Below are 17,975 nucleotides of genomic sequence, written 5' to 3' on the forward strand. Positions count from 1 at the left end.
GTGCGAGAGTCACACTTTAAAAATATTAAAATAAAGTAAAAACAAGAAATTTTCATTTAAAAGCTATTATGAAATAAAGAACAACAGGTACATTTGAAAACATAAATTATTCTACTCCCATACGTGTTTCATTAATAAAAAAATAAAATTAAATATTTCGTGTGGCCTATTCAGTCACTCTGAGGGAAAAAAAACATTAACAATGTGACCATATGCTACACTTCATTACAATTTGAAACAAAAATAAAACAAAATAAATACCCAGTAACAAATACCAAAACCCATACAATATCCAAATACAAAGTATATTTTAAACTTTTAAACAATCTTCATATATAACTTTAATCACAAAAGCTCCAGACGTACGCACCTCTCATCATAGCGCTCCTGTTTAACTGTCAGAGCGTGAGACGCACATAAAGACTTGAACAAAAACAAGAAACCATCCAAGCAGAACTCCAACGTTAAACCGACAGGATTAGTGCAGCAATAACGCCTGCTCGTTTTCCAGTATAATCACATTATATAATTTCACCATTAGTTTATTTCACTGGTTGCTCTGAATGTGAGGCCAGGCAGCAGGCCACCGGGAAAGCCCCCGCTGATTGTAAACGTCAGTCCGGCTCTGGCAGTTACCAGTTTAATCCAACAGGCAGCACTTGTCACTTCAGTGAGCATCACAGTGTCACCTGTCACTTTTCACCTGCCTTTTAGCTGCTCGACAAATCATAATCCACATGAATGTAAAGCGTTCAGCTTGGCCACAATTAAATCAGCCTGTCGCATTTTAGATGTTCAGTTTCATCAGATGGCACACATTATTTTAGTTTTGTAATCTGGCCATGAAACATCAGGTAGGGGACTGGTGAATGAGGAAGCGAGTGAACATACAAACCTAACAACAATGGTGACGAGAACATTCCATCCAGCCTAACGTACAGTAGCTTGTCCCTCCATATTAATTTCAAAATACTCTGTAAGTCTTCTCATTGCCACTTTTCCCTCGATGCTGAGGTTTTCCACATCGTTCCTTCAAGCTAGCTGCCATTTTCACATTTGAATGTCCACATGTGTCCAGATGTCCAGTTTAGGGTGAGTACTGGCTATGGACTTGAAGCTGAATGTACAATTGAGAACTTTTGGACTGCAAGAATTACCAGTTACAAAGTGGCCATCACACAAGGAACACAAGCAAAGCTGCCACCTATTAGTATTTCTTTATTGTTTTAAATTTATTAGCATGGTTGAATATAAGTCTGGGAAGAACTATAACATGAAATCTGCCAAAGGAGATTAAAACTGATTAATTCTTATTTTAAACTCTATACGATGAAGCTGCTACAAGGTAGAACTTCAGCCTCCATGGCTGTCAAGTGGATTCAGAGACTTTTACAATGAATGGATGGATGCTTAATAAACCTCTGTGTCATTCTGCACCTGTACGTCTGTGCTTTCCAGAAGCTTATTTATCTCACTTGTTATTTTGGTAAGTGTTTAAAAGGCAGATTTCATTATGGCTCTCTACTGTATATCCCATGTGGTAGGTTTCCAGCCACTAACTGGATTCTCTTAAGTGCACAAAAACAGAATATTATGCTTCGCCTTTCTTTTTTTTGTTCCCCTGTAGTGCCAATCAAATTTCCCCTTCATGTGTCAAGCCCAGTGTGACAAGTATAGGTGGGTTATTCATCTAAGTGTGCACAACTCTCAGGAAACGATTACCAAGAGCATGTCCAACCATCCAGAGCTGCTGCCATCTCTTGCAATTAATTATCAGGCTGACAGTTCATTTATGGGTGCATTCACAATCTATGAAGAAAGCATCATGAAGACGGCACTACTGGGTCCTGGACCATCTTTACTTATATGCTATATTAATACATGTTTGCACATGTATAGAAAATATTTGAAGTGGCCATGGCTTTATGACCCTATGCTGCTATGTGACATCCTGCTCTTACTTCTTCATATATATATACATATATACTGTACCATTTTGCCTGGCAGAAAATGTAAAACGTAATCATAAAAAGGCAAATGGGGAAAGGGGAGGTGCTGGCAGCTTTTTAAATGAGGCTGCCTACTTTATTTTTCTTTACACAATCGCTTATAGACAGGCAAATTGATTTGAGGCTGATATGATTAACCTTTAAGCTTGACTACAGCAGAAAAAAAAGCAATAACCTGAGCAAATATGCAGCAAGCAGAGAGTGCGAGATTGAATTAAGATATTACTTAGGGCCCAATCATAAATAAACATTGCCGACACACTGTAGACCATTTTGCCAAGATGTTAGTATAAATAGGGCTCTCCGTGCAGGTGGTAGGGAAGAGGAGCACTAGACTGTTCACCCTGTGTTGCTTTGGTGGCCTCCATAAGGGATGTGACTGAGGATCTGTGCCTACAAGTGTTCTGTATGCCCATCCATTACTGATCCCCCATAGTCCTCTTCAGGATCATAGAGGCCAAGAGTCTATGGGCTCGTTTATATTCACACTCAGAACGCGTACGCGCACGCATCATGGCTGCCGCGCGTCACCAGTGTTCATTTGGCGCGTCCCCTGAGCAGGTCCTCAGAAATTAACACGACGTGTGCTCGAGTTGCAGTACCAGCAAAAAGTCGGGGGGTACAGTGTGATAAATGTCAGAATGTGACGTCAGAGTTTCTGTTTACTATCTACATGTAACAGAAAGCCGCTATGCGGATCCTCTGGGATCGATGTGTGCGCTTCGATGATTGATGAATGGTTCGATGTGGTGAAGCAAAATGCTGACATACAAATGCATTCGTGGTGCTTTGATATTCAAGCGTTGCATATTCCTCATCGCAATGACACGATACATTTTAAAAGTCTCACATACCATATTCTGTGGCGTCTTTTTTTTTTTTTTTTTTTGTACCATCAGAATGTAGGGCAGCATATTTGAGCCACTGAGAAAAACATTAAGGGCACAGTGAAAAGGTCTGATTTGTGATTAAAGTGGAAATTTAATGTCCACTTTAAAAATGTCCACTTTAACCTCGCAGTTTACTTTATCATGAAAGTAGACCATCGTAAACATCATCTTAAAACCGTCCCAGTTGTTAATCGCTACCTGCTGCTGGGGCTTCCTCCTGATCTGACAGCAGCAATCGCCACACACAGAACACATTACATTTATGATATTCCAGCTCTCTGCACATTTAGAATCCTTAGATTTATACCTGATATCACTTTCATGATGAAATGCATTAATGTATGTTACATTTCACAGATAAGTCATTAACTTCACTTAAATAATGAATACTGATAATAATTACACATTTTGTAGCGGCACGGTCTACCTCGCAGGGAGTCATGTCCCTTGTGTTCCCTGCCTAGACTTTGCGTGCTTTCCTGGTGGGTTTCCACAGTGTACTCCTGTTTCCTTCCAAAGACATGAAGGTCTGGGGATCTGGGGCCTCATGTATAACGCCGTGCGTAGAACTCACACTATAACATGGCGTAAGAACAAAAGCGGGATTGTGCGTACGCACAGAAAAATCCAGATGCAGGAATCTGTGCGCACGCATACTTTCATGTTCTTCCACTAGATAAATCCCGATTTGCATGAAAAGTAACGCACGTGCACGCGCCTTCTGTCCTGCCCCAACTCCTCCTAGAATTACGCCTCTTTGAATATGCAAATCAATATAAATAGCCTTCTGTGAAAAGACAATGGGAAAAGCACGGGAGAAAATATAAGAATTTCAGCGAATACCAAGTGGAGGCAAAGGAAAAACGTACTATTTGTTGGTTTAAACAGTGGTATAATCAACAAAAGGAAGCTGATCGAGTGACAGAGTGTCAGAGAAACTTGAAGGCTCAACTTCACAAAGTCGCACAGTGCCCGAAATAAAAAAGAAATCACATATCAACGTCGCCATGAAAAAGCGAGTCGTAGCCCACCGTCTGAGTGTCATATGAAAGCTTATTAGGGTACAGACAAAAAAAAGGCACACAGTAGGGAAAAAACCACGAAATGTCAACTTTAATCTCGAAATTTCCACTTTAATCACGTAGTTTATTTTGCCATTAAAGTAGAACATCATAAACTTCATCTTAAAATCGTTTAATTTACTAGTTTCTCAAATCCCATTGTAACTAAAGTGGCATGTTAAATGCTTTGTTCTGTATTTGATCTTCTATGTGCTCTATGTGTGTGAATCGCTACCTGCTTTTTAAACGGGCTCTCTCTTTCTCCGACAGGACACATAATCCATTACATTAGTGATATTGCAGCTCTCTGAATAATTAAAATACTGACATGTATACGTGAGATCTTTTTCATGATGATAGGAATGAAAGCATGTTATTAAACATGGGAACACGGTGGCGCAGTGCTTGTTCATGTCTCACGCAAGAGGCTTGCTGCGCCATGTGCGACCTTCAATGAAATAATTTATCACAGCAGTACTGTCTCTTTCAAACGTACTAACCTCCAATTCCTGTCCTTACTTTCTCCAAAAAGTCAATCGCCACAAAATAAGCTATGTAATAGACGTGAAGCCATCTGTAAGCTTAGAACTTCGATTCTTCAAAACTTTTAAGGAACATTGAAATATCTTAGTAGTACGTGTTTAATTATTATGTCCGTCTATCTTTCCAGTGTCGCGTCAGCACCAGCAAGAATATAGCGCAAGGCAGGAACAATTACTGAACTAGCTAGCGCTGCGGCACCGTGTCCTCACATGTTTAATTATTAACAATACAGATTATTTAAATGAAGTTAAAGTTTTATCTGTATAATATAATCAACATGTTTTGCTGCATTTCGTCTTAGAAATGAATACCGTCATCACATGTAAATACGCGCTTTATAAAGTTGCGCAGGTTGTGCAATATTATAACTGTAGTGCAAGTTTACAGTGGGGTAATTGTACTTATATGTCCAAACAGTTCTACAAGGAGCACTTGATGGACTGATTTAGTGCGTTTAGAGTTCTTGGGATGAAACTGTTTCTAAACCGCGAAGTCCGTACAGGGACTAAAGCGTTTGCTGTGGCTCAGGCAGCATCTGCTTCATGCTATGTACCGATAATTCTCTTTCCGATCAGCTGCTGCTGTGATTCCCCACTCAGATACAGTGATATAAATACTCCGAGTGGTGCAGTGAGAGTAATGTGGAAAAAGATGATCTGCTGTGGCAACCCTTAACGGGATCAGCTGAAAGAAGATGCAGTGAGAGTTACAACGCTAAAGCAGTTATGGTATTTGGAATACTATGGCTATTCCCTGGACCATTATATTGCTACAGGTTAATTACAATCAGATGCATTACACTAATAAACAGTATGCAGTTAATTTTAGTGTATTTATAAAGCCGCGCCAGGAATGTGGATTTAAGAAAGAAAGGGTGATCACACAGGAACAGTAGCACTGCTTTGACACTGGGTGCCTCCAGTCTACAAAACCGGGCGGATAAATTGCGTACGCCAAGGTATGAGTTACCGTGGAAATGTGCGTGGCTTTACGCCAAGTTTAGGTTTTATACATCGCGATTTGAGCGTGGAAAGGTTCGTACGCAACATTTCTGTGCGTACGCACCGTTTATACATGAGGCCCCTGGTGACCCAAAAATGACGCTAGTGTATGTATGCGTGTATTCACCTTGCAATGAGCTGATTGTTTCTGCCTTGTGCCCGAAGCTTGCTGGAATGGGCACATCCATGGATTAATGGATTTTTCAGGCAATTCACAACACAGTGAAGCTGAACCTGTTCTTACCGTGATGCTATCTCGCATTGCCAACTGGTAGAATCTACCAGATTTATGTAAAGTACGCGCGCAAGTATAAACAGTACAACGCTTGCGTAGAAGTAGCGTCCGCTGGAGCATGCGTTGCGTCACATGAAGTATAAACCTGGTCTAAGTCTGCAGCTTTGTGTAGAAGGCAGAACCATCTATGGATGGGGTGCAGAGAGCATTCTAGCATTCTAGGAATAGCCTGGCCTGGTCAACCCAACTCAGCTTACCGCCACTGTGACCCTCATTAGTAAAGTGACAATAAAAAGTGATGACACACACAATAAAATGTAAAAAAAATTCAAATTACTTTGTGTATAGAGAAGTGGCATGTGTATGCAGTGGTTAGCCCAGTGCCTTCCCTGATTTTGGATTTCACATCCCAGCCTACATGTTCTCCTCATACCTGTGAAGCTATCACGTCGGGTACTGTGGTTTACTTTCCCAGGAACGCACAGTTTAGCTTATCTGGTGACACCAAATTATTTCTTTACTAGACAAAGAGCCTGTTTCGACAACGTAAGATGAAACGGGCACAAGTGGAATAGTATAATATATAATAAGTATAAGCACCACAAACCTGATATAGGTGTACAGTGATCCCTCGCTATATCGCGCTTCGCCTTTTGCGGCTTCACTCTATCGCGGATTTTATATGTAAGCATATTTAAATATATATTGCGGATTTTTTGCTGGTTCGCGGATTTCTGAGGACAATGGGTCTTTTAATTTCTGGTACCTGCTTCCTCAGTTGGTTTGCCCAGTTGATTTCATACAAGGGACGCTATTGGCAGATGGCTGAGAAGCTACCCAACTTACTTTTCTCTCTCTCTCTCTCTTGCGCTGACTTTCTCTGATCCTGACGTAGGGGGTGTGAGCTGTTCGCACACCTAGACGATACGGACGCTCGTCTAAAAATGCTGAAAGATTATCTTCACGTTGCTATCTTCTGTGCAGCTGCTTCTTGAAGCGACATGCTGCACGGTGCTTCGCATACTTAAAAGCTCGAAGGGCACGTATTGATTTTTCACTGTTTGTTTTTCTCTGTCTCTCTCTCTCTCTCTCTCTCTCTCTCTCTCTCTCTCTCTCTCTCTCTCTCTCTCTCTCTCTCTCTCTCTCTCTCCCTGCTCCTGATGGAGGGGGTGTGAGCTGCCGCCTTCAACAGCTTTGTACCGGCGGTGCTTCGCATACTTAAAAGCCAAACAGCCCTATTGATTTGTTTGCTTTCCTCTGTCTTTCTGACATTCTGTGCTCCTGATGCGCACTCCTTTGAAGAGGAAGATATGTTTGCATTCTTTTAATTGTGAGACAGAACTGTCATATCTGTCTTGTCATGGAGCACAGTTTAAACTTTTGAAAAAGAGACAAATGTTTGTTTGCAGTGTTTGAATAACATTCCTGTCTCTCTACATCCTCCTGTGTTTCTGCGCAAATCTGTGACCCAAGCATGACAATATAAAAATAACCATCTAAACATATGGTTTCTACTTCGCGGATTTTTTTATTTCGCGGGTGGCTCTGGAACGCAACCCCCGTGATGGAGGAGGGATTACTGTATTGAATGAATGCGTAATTAGGCCTCGAGCTGTAGTCGAAATCGCCTTTCAGGCCTCTAGAGCTTTAATCGAAGTCGCCTTTCTCTTTGAATTTTCGCGGCCGTAGTCGCCTTTCTCTTTGAATTTTCGCGGCCGTAAATCCGCCGCCTGCCGCAATGTCGGTCTCGTAAGGTTTTTCGGGCAGCTGCGCAGAAGGCGACTGCGCTTTCGGCTTTGGACATGCGCAGAAGGCGACGTGCGCAGAAGGCGACTGCACATTCCGCACCACAAACCTGATATAGGTGTATTGAATGAATGCGTAATTAGGCCTCAAGCTGTAGTCGAAATCGCCTTTCAGGCCTCTAGAGCTTTAATCGAAGTCGCCTTTCTCTTTGAATTTTCGCGGCCGTAAATCCGCTGCCTGCCGCGATGTCGGTCTCGTAAGGTTTTTCGGGCAGCTGTGCAGAAGGCGACTGCGCTTTCGGCTTCGGACATGCGCAGAAGGCGACGTGTGCAGAAGGCGACTGCGCATTCGGCTTCGGACAGACGTGGGTGAGTGAGTAAGTGAGTGAGTGAGTGAGTGAGTGAGTGAGTGAGTGAGTGAGTGAGTGAGTGAGGAGACTGGCGAATTATGTATTAAGATATATGTATATAATATTGTTTGGAGTTTATTTCTTTCGTTATCAATATATACTCTATTATTTTACCTACTGTTTGTTATTTGGCTTATTTTTGATCGTCGATTGGGGGAAGTTTATTTGGAGGAAGTATGGCTTGTCGGGTCTAAGGTCTTCATCTTGCCAAGCCACGGTTTCTTGGTGGTGCAGCTGCCAGTTTGGGAGAGTGAGTCGGCCGTTGCAACGTTTTGACTACAAGATTTTAAATTTTCATTTTGATGACTGTGTACTATTGACTTCCCAAAGGTCACATACAACGTAAAGAAAAAATTGAAGTAACCAATCACAGCATTAAGAAACTTTTGATTTTGATTTTTGATCTCTATTCTTGCCTGTGATTTTGAGCATTTAACAGGTATGTTCAATTTACGTTTTGATTTTTCAATATGGTGCTTGTCCCTCACAACCAGGCTGGTTCTAGCTTGTGCTTCTTGTCATTTCCCAGTCCTGTTTACTCAAAGATTCACCTGAGGTCACATCATTGTCTATCTTGTCCATAATAGTGTGGAGTCAGAAGGAGAGGTAGAGGCAACAACTTGGCTGGAAGGAGATAAAAAGGCCAGGATACACAGAGAGGAACGACAGAGTGAGCAGGAGGAGACGTGATCCAAAGAGTTTTCGATATGTAGGCAAGTAGGCAGCCCCCCTGCCCACCAGACAAAGGCGGATTCAATGCAGCAATGCCAGTAGCTGCTGTAGGGGTTTGCTGTGTTCTTTTCTGTTGTTGAGCTCATGTCTATTGTCGCCAATACATTGCACCCTTCTGTTTTTATCATTATTTTCTTACAATAAACCCTCTCTTGTTGCTTATGTTTGGGTGTGGGATGATAGCCCTATCATTCACTTATTTTGCAATACATGTTTGACTCTATTAGAACTTTTGATGCTTTAGCAGCACTACAAACACCAACAAAAGCCACATTAGAAATGAACTGAAGTGACAGATTGAAATTGTTTTGGTTTCCAAGTGCCAAGTCCCCATACTAGGCAGACTTACATCTACATCTTCTGTAGTGCCTTTCATGCGAATCTCTCACATTTCAAAATCAAACATGATGCTGTAAAAGGCAGGGATGGACACATGGAGAGGAAAATATCCGATCTTAAGGAATATGCTAGCTGCTCTTCCCGGTTGGGATTTTCCTTACCTGCCACACAGTGCCATGTATGCTCATCATTAAATGACAAAAGAACGACTCTGAGCACAGACACTTAAGCAAAGCGCCTCCTTTAAGAACTGTTTTAATTAGTCTACATTATTTAGTAAGCTGTCCTACTTTCACTCTTTGAAGTTCTCCCTTCCATCACTACAGTACCTTCATGCCAGGGTACCACACCAGCCCTTCTTATCCTGTTCGCTGCTACCCATTAAATAAAACACTAGTGAAAATCGGTCAGCATTTCTAGGAACATCCTTATTTAGAAAAGACATTGTTAGCAGCCTCAAGATTAAAGGACACAAGAAAGGAAAACCTGTGTTAAAAGGAAGCTTGTGTGAGGTTTTTTTTCTGAAAGCCTTTGACCTTCCACACAGGGAGAATTATAAAAAGGCGAAGAAGTGAAGGGAACTGGGCTAGTGTGGGAGGGGGGCCTGTTTCAATGGCTGCAAAGATGGCACAGCTTAGAGAACTGGGCAGTAAATGGACAACTGATCGAGGACAGGTCATTTTGAGAATTAGCTAGAAAGAGCTGACTCTAAGATGGAGGGTGGTGGAGACCTGACCACCACGAGTATGTGTAATGAGTCAGGACCAGGATAGACAGGCACTCATGGGTACAAAGCTGGGCGTGTAATTAAACAACTGACAAAGGTCAGAGGGACAAAAACAAAAATACAGGGTGGGTCATAAGTGAGAAGACAGTGAGACAACTGATGGGTAGCCAAACTACTAGACAAAGCCGAAAATAAAGTTATTTAATAATTACTTATAAAAACTTATAAAAAGTTCTTGATGTACTGACTCAAGGTGACACAGTGAACTTTTGAGAATGGGATCGGGAGAAAACGATGTGGTCAAAGAAGAACAGACATGAATACCAAAAAAACTCCAGACCAATCATCAAAAATCAGAACAGTAACCTAAAAAGTAAAGTCTAATGCCAGAAAAAAAAATTTAATTTTGAGAAACCACAGAGTCAGTCTGAGAAAACAGCAAGGTAAAAATAAATAGAGAATACTAATACGAGATGCTCCAGAAATCTTTATGCTGGGGCCCTGAATGACATCACACCACTCTGGGCAGCTTGTGAGGCTAAAATCAATGTAGCAAAATACAAGGAAATCCTGCAGTCTGCGACAAACCTGCACCTTGGTGAAGATTTGTTTAGCAGCAAAGACAGTGACCCAAAGAATAAAGACAAAACTACACAGGAATGACTTCAAAACAGCACTGTTAATGTCCCGAGTGGACAATCTAACTGAGATGTTGTGACTGAACTTGAAATAGGCTGCTCACTCAGGATCTCCATACAACCTGGCAGAGCCGGAGAAGAATGGAGAAACGTGCAGCATCCAGATGTGCAAAGCTGGTAGAAACTTGAGCACATAGACTCAAGGCTATCATGGCTGCCAAAGGTGCATCTACTAAATATGGACTTGAAGGGGCTGGACATCTTGATTATAGTTTGGTGATCTCCATTGAACTAATTCTGTCACTTCTTAATCCAATTAGCTGCACCGGAGATAATTTAGGGATGTCATAGAGCAGCGTTTCTCAACCTTTAAGTATTTGCGACCCGAGTTTTCATAACAGTATTAATCGCAACCCCCTAACGTTTTTTTGAAACCCTAATAAAATTTATTCCTATATTTTTTGCTGCCGATACACCGTTACAAGTTTAAAATTTTCCTACAAATAGCTAAATTACGCCACATATGGCAACATTCGTGCCCCCTTTTTTGTTACTTCGGAGCGCGCCCCACAGTTTGAGAACCGCTGTCATAGAGAATACTTGTGTGATCTCTCATTTTGAGTTTTACATTTCTCATTAATTTCGATCACTTTGTAGAGATCTGCACTTTAATGTCAAAGAGTCTTTTTCTGTCGATGAGTTTCAAAAAAGCCAAATTAAATCCACTATGATTCAATGTTGTATAACAATAAAATGTGAACACTTTTAAAGGGGTGAATACTTTTTATTGGCACTGTATAATGGAAATAGTGGGTCTTGAAAAAGTATTTCCGAATGGAAATGACATCCATCCATCCATCCATCCATTTTCCAACCCGCTGAATCCGAACACAGGGTCAAGGGGGTCTGCTGGAGCCAATCCCAGCCAACACAGGGCACAAGGCAGGAACCAATCCTGGGCAGGGTGCCAACCCACCACAGGAGGAAATGATATCACACACAGATTAAATTCTACTACATGTACTGGGCAGGTAATAATAACTTTAACAAAATACGGAAGGCACATAAGAACAGGAGGCCTCTCTAACTGGCTGTTCTGCTTCAGAACTCTGTGAAGAAAATGAAAACAAGAGGAGACGTTTGACAGCCACGATTTGGGCCTACCCAGCTTGGCCTGCTGAGCCCCTTGTTCCTGTGGCCCTGTGATGGACTGGCGCATCATCCCTAGCTGATTTATACCTCACATCTAACATTCCTGAGATGCAGCAATGGAAAAAAGTGGGTTCATAAAAATGGACAGAAGGTTGATTGGTTGACTCATCCACGGTTATAAACCTGAAATGACCTGACAAAACACAAAAAGCCACAAGCTCACCCATAATTCTTGATTGTCTACCTACTCTACAGGGAGCAAACCAGCCTTATTTAAAAGAGAAAATTGTTCTGTCATAATACTAAATGTGAGGCCTTTCACTTCTGAGCACAACCACCTCCTGAATTAGCCGAGCATCAAAATTCCATGCAGAGCCCAATTTCCAGCTGTTTCTCATCATTTAAATAGCGGCGGCCGAGGTGCGTCATTATTCAATAAGTCAAAGCTAAATATCTCTAACTGCACAAGACACTAATTCATTACTATTAGAAAATTAATATCGTGGCTCCTCAGTCGGGTGTCTTAACTTACTGCATTGAAAAAGGACCGGTGTGCATTTTTTGTTTCTCATTTTTCATTTTTCAGAAATAAACAATCAGTCTGAAGGACCAGCCTTGAAGGTTTCATGCTTTTTTTAAGCAGCTGAAGATAAATAAGCAAAAGGCTTAATTAGTACAATTATTGTAAGGTAAGCATTAAACATACATAGCTCCTGTGTTAGTGTCATGGAAACAAAATCCTGTGATCTAAATTCAAAAATCTGGAGAGAGAAACCCTTCTGTGTGTCATCACAGCTACTAGATCACCTAAACTCTGGTTTTTGATCTTTTATTCTGATTCAAGTCAAAGTTCCTGTTTATGCCATTTCCCTAAGGTATGAGACATGCTTGCAAAGAGGCTTCTTGGCCCGGGGTGGTGGACACATACATGCAGAGTTCTTCTCAGGATACTTTCAAGAATTCATCCATTCATTTATTAACAGTCTTAGGGTCATTTACGGACTTTTTGAGTAGAGTGAAGACTATTAAAGTTTCTCTCTGAATCCACACTAATTCCTGCAGATGGACAGTAGAGAAGAGACCGGCGAACTGCTTCATAGTGTACCAAACCACTGCAATGGTTGTGACAGACCTCCCACACACTCCTGTGCCATCCAGCAGGTGATACCAAAGCCTTCAAAGCCACACTACCACAATATTAACCCGACGGCAGTTAAACTCTTAGCTCCCATATAATTGTCTGCTTCACCTTTGACTGAGACCCCATATTTTTTGACAGACATTTGTTTTGTGTCTGTTTCCTCTACCATCGATTGCCCAGAGTTTGAGAGCATGTGAATCGGTGCCAGTACACAGAACATGACAGGGATGAAACACAGAAAGACTGAGATATGGCATCTCTTCAAGATGTTAAACAGCAGAGGGAGGGTCTGCAATCTCCACTTACTGTCAATCTGTAGCCCCTGACTCACCAGCCCAGGCTTAACCCCCCCCCCCCCCCCCCCCCCGACTATCCAATGCTTTGCATTTTCTCCAATTTCAATGGATGCACAAATGTAGTTTACAACAAACAAGAAAGAAAGGATATACAGGTAATTAAGTCGTAACCTGGCCATCTCTGGTCAGTTCTCCTTCTCCCTGTCACAGATGGCCAGAGCAAGAAATTCTCATCGGTAAACACATTACTAAAACTCTGGGGGTAGGAAATTACAATAGCTTACGTTCAGAAAGACATTTCTTTCTTTTAGATATCTTGCATGACAACTTACAAACAATTATCGAAATATTCATAATTGATCTACAGGGGATTATCTGTGTGGAGTTTACACATCGTCCTTGTACCTGTGTAGGCTTCTGGCTGGCCCTTTAAGGAAGTCTGCAGTTTAGGTGAATTGGCAGCCCCGGTGTGTGTCTGGTCCGGGAAGGACTGGCATCCTGTCTTTGGTGGTCCATGCCCAGCTCCCAGTATTGTAGGAGCAAGCTGCAGTCACCCATGACCGTGTACAGAAATTGGCAGAAAGTGAATGAATTAAGTGGAGAATATCTTTTATTTAATCTTCACATGAATTACTGCTGTTCATTAATCAATCTTCTTGTATATAAACGTCTATGCATGGAAGTGTGTGGGTCTGTCCGGCCCGGAAGTGAGAGGTGGAGTCGAGGTAAGGGCTCCGCCTCCGAGGAAACAGAAAACTCGCTTAGCCACTAATAACACAAGTGAGGCCAGCACTTCAGCAAAAAGAAACATCCGAAGAAAGACAAAGTCACTTAGCCACTAACATCAGCAAAACGGTATCCCTTTTACTTTTCCTCCTGCCGCTAATGCACAAGCGATGCAAGCATGTCGGCAAAACAAATCCTCCTATGAGAGAGACGCCCAGAGTAGTTCCTTTCAATCACCTGACATCTCTACATTTCAGTTTTTTCTCTGACAATTTTAATAGTTTCTAGGACCCCGGGCTTTTTACAGCACAGGCTTACACAGCTAGTTATTTTATATAGCACCATCACAAGGCCAGAAGTTCAATTAAACAAAAGACTGAAACTAATGACGAGGATGCAGTTTTATTATAACTATAGTAAAGATGAAAAAGACACCAATCAGAGTATTTTTCAGCTAATCTTGATTATATATAGTGCCTTTTAAAATAAAGAATATCATAATTCTCTTTATGAAGCTGTTTAATTCACAGGAAATCAGAATGGGAGCAATATGATATATAACCAGTGCCCAAGACGCAATGGCTTTGGGTTTCTACACAATACTACAACCCAGTTTAGCCTTGGGGGAAAAAAGGGGTCCTGCAAAATTCCCTCCTGTCTTAATCCTTTTAAATCCTTGCATTCTTTGACTTTTTACAGTTTTTCATGTCTACCAGTCATTGACAGAAACAGATGGGGTGATAGGAGGCATCAAGTCTGATTAGAGGATTAGCTTTTGGTAGGAAGACAAACTTCAGAATGCATGAAAACCGGTGAACTCCGCTGTTCTGCTGCTCCAGTGGCCATGAAGCAAGTCAGATCATCCCTCCAGTTTAATTTTACATTCACAGTCATGATTTGGTATGATGTTGGGTGTTCAAAGGCCGACAGTGTTTTTCGTCGTTAGGTCTGCTTCCAGCGTCGCTAGGGGTGTGGCCTCTGAGGTCAGGAGTGCTGAGGACGGCTAGGGGTTCAAATCCATATCCAATATGCAGATACCTAATCTCTGAAATATTCAAAGTTTATATTTGTGCACTTTTCTCGCATGTACTTTCAGATTTGATCCTCTTATTCTCCCAGCCACGATTACTGTCTCTCGTATTGGGCTTTGGTTTCGTCTTGCTTTACATTTTTTTTTTTTGGTTTGGTTTTGTTTTGTTGATGCATATCTCCCGGTTTTCACTCAGACATTTATCTGCCAGTTCGCTGACAGAACATTAGATCAGATCACTATGAGTGAGCCTGAGATGCGACATATTTTGAGGGATATGTGGGATTTACATTGGGAGATGAAAGCTATGAAGAAAAACAACTGGAGGGAAATACGGATGACGGTGGAGCATTTAGCCAATTTTTGCTCAAATGTTTAGTTGCCAGATCGCTGACAAAACAGTGCCACAAGGAGATTGGTCGACTTTTTATGGATGGAGACACGGTAGACTCTCAGGTACCAGTGCTGCATCAAGTTAATTTAATTAGACTTAAAAACATTGGAAATTTGACAAACAAGAAGAGGCCATTCAATCCATCTGTCTCGTTCACGTTCAGTTAGCTAATAGCTAAGCTGTCCTAATACTTTATCCAAATGCTTCTTAAAGGGTATCAAGGCTTCTGCTTCAATTACATCTCTCTGTGGTTTGTTCCAGATTCCTACAACTCTTTTTCATAAGGAAGTTCTAAATGCATTTCCCCTTCATTTCTACTGACGTCCATGAGGATATAAGTCACCCACTAAGCTGAAAGAATTCTGATGGATCTACCTTATTAATGCCTTTGAGAATTATTCAGACCTGAATTAGGTTCCTATGCAGTTTCCTCTGCATGGTACTAAACAGGCTTAATACTCAGACTCATCCTGCAGGCCTGGGATTCATCAAGTTGCTCTCCTCTGCACACCTTCGAGTGCTGCTATGTCTTGTAATGTGGTGACCTGATCTGCACACACTACTCCAGATGTGGTCTCACTAGTGCATTATATAGTCTGAACATAACACCCCTTGATTTATATTCAACAGTTTTTACAATATAACCCAGTTTTAAAGGATAAATGCCCTGCTTGGGTGGCACCACGGTCAGCACTGCTGCCTCTCCTTTCAGAGTTGGCTTCTGCTTTGAACACCAGGCCTCCACTACTCAGCAATGGGAAAAGGCAGCGCCCTGAGATAAATGTTTAATAAACACTTCTGATGTCGTGGCAGGAGATTGTAGCTTAATGTTTATGCCACACTGGAAAAACTGTTGCTAGAACTTGAATTTGAAAAGTGTTTGAAATTATAGAATGAAAAATGTTTTTAACATAATACAGAGCCTACAAAAAGTATTCACCGCTTGGACGTTTTCATGTTTTATTGCTATGCCACCCTGAACCATGGTGGTTTTAATTTACCCCTTCTTGACATTGCTCAACGGATAAAGACCGAAAACCGATCTCTGTAAAGTGGCCTAAATTATTTACAAATATAAAACACAAAACAATTAACCACATAAGTTTTCACCCCTTTAATATGACACACCTAAATCATCACTGGCACAGCCAGATGGTTTTAGAAGTCACAGAATTACAGTAATCCCTCGCTATATCACGCTTTGACTTTCGCGGCTTCACTCTATCGCGGATTTTATATGTAAGCATATATAAATATGTAACGCGGATTTCTGCGGACAATGGGTCTTTTTACTTCTGGTACATGTTTCCTCAGTTGGTTTGCCCAGTAGATTTCATACAAGGGATGCTATTGGCGGATGGCTGAGAAGCTACCCAATCAAAGCACGCAGTTAAGTTCCTGTGTGTTGATTGGCTCAGCGAATTCGTTAACCAGGAAGTCTCGTCTCGCTCATTCAGCATCAACGTGTTTCGCTGTGTAAAGAGTTAACTTTTGTGCTCTTTACTGTTTATCTTTGTGCATAATCAAGCCCTTCGTTATGGCTCCAAAACGATCTGCTCCTGCTACTGCTTAAGGGGCCGTGCCCAAGTGCCAACGGAAGATGCTAACGATTGCCGAAAAGGTAAAAGGTTTAGATATGTTTTATTAAAAAAGGAGGAAAAGAATATAAGATCTACAGCCGCAGTGTCCTTTAACCAGGGCGCAAAACGAATTGTAAGTGGACATAATAAGGCGGTAAGGTTTATAAGAGTGTGGGAAGGGTTTATAAAGCCTTAATATATATATAAATAAAATAAATACAGTGGTGTGAAAAACTATTTGCCCCCTTCCTGATTTCTTATTCTTTTGCATGTTTGTCACACAAAATGTTTCTGATCATCAAACACATTTAACCATTAGTCAAATATAACACAAGTAAACACAAAATGCAGTTTGTAAATGATGGTTTTTATTATTTAGGGAGAAAAAAAAATCCAAACCTACATGGCCCTGTGTGAAAAAGTAATTGCCCCCTGAACCTAATAACTGGTTGGGCCACCCTTAGCAGCAATAACTGCAATCAAGCGTTTGCGATAACTTGCAATGAGTCTTTTACAGCGCTCTGGAGGAATTTTGGCCCACTCATCTTTGCAAAATTGTTGTAATTCAGTTTTATTTGAGGGTTTTCTAGCATGAACCGCCTTTTTAAGGTCATGCCATAGCATCTCAATTGGATTCAGGTCAGGACTTTGACTAGGCCACTCCAAAGTCTTCATTTTGTTTTTCTTCAGCCATTCAGAGGTGGATTTGCTGGTGTGTTTTGGGTCATTGTCCTGTTGCAGCACCCAAGATCGCTTCAGCTTGAGTTGACGAACAGATGGCCAGACATTCTCCTTCAGGATTTTTGGTAGACAGTAGAATTCATGGTTCCATCTATCACAGCAAGCCTTCCAGGTCCTGAAGCAGCAAAACAACCCCAGACCATCACACTACCACCACCATATTTTACTGTTGGTATGATGTTCTTTTTCTGAAATGCTGTGTTCCTTTTACGCCAGATGTAACGGGACATTTGCCTTCCAAAAAGTTCAACTTTTGTCTCATCAGTCCACAAGGTATTTTCCCAAAAGTCTTGGCAATCATTGAGATGTTTCTTAGCAAAATTGAGACGAGCCCTAATGTTCTTTTTGCTTAACAGTGGTTTGCGTCTTGGAAATCTGCCATGCAGGCCGTTTTTGCCCAGTCTCTTTCTTATGGTGGAGTCGTGAACACTGACCTTAATTGAGGCAAGTGAGGCCTGCAGTTCTTTAGACATTGTCCTGGGGTCTTTTGTGACCTCTCGGATGGGTCGGCTCTGCGCTCTTGGGGTAATTTTGGTCGGCCGGCCACTCCTGGGAAGGTTCACCACTGTTCCATGTTTTTGCCAT

The 17,975-nt window shown here is 41.5% G+C and overlaps 1 protein-coding gene across 4 annotated transcripts in view; it reads right to left on the reverse strand.

The window, feature by feature from the left end:
- Positions 1 to 17,975, reverse strand: part of LOC114668664 (kelch domain-containing protein 8B-like) — a 523,257-nt gene that overhangs the window by 474,603 nt on the left and 30,679 nt on the right. Inside the window, exon 1 of one of the 4 annotated variants that reach the window (XM_051921168.1) lies at positions 12,015 to 12,096. The exons of the other annotated variants lie outside the window; for them this stretch is intronic. The gene's annotated coding sequence lies outside the window, so the exon portion shown is untranslated. Of the gene's footprint in view, positions 1 to 12,014; positions 12,097 to 17,975 lie in introns of those variants that run through there. 4 annotated transcript variants of the gene reach the window in all.

This window comes from Erpetoichthys calabaricus, chromosome 18 (assembly GCF_900747795.2).
Source record: "Erpetoichthys calabaricus chromosome 18, fErpCal1.3, whole genome shotgun sequence".
In the NCBI taxonomy this organism is placed as follows: domain Eukaryota; kingdom Metazoa; phylum Chordata; class Cladistia; order Polypteriformes; family Polypteridae; genus Erpetoichthys; species Erpetoichthys calabaricus.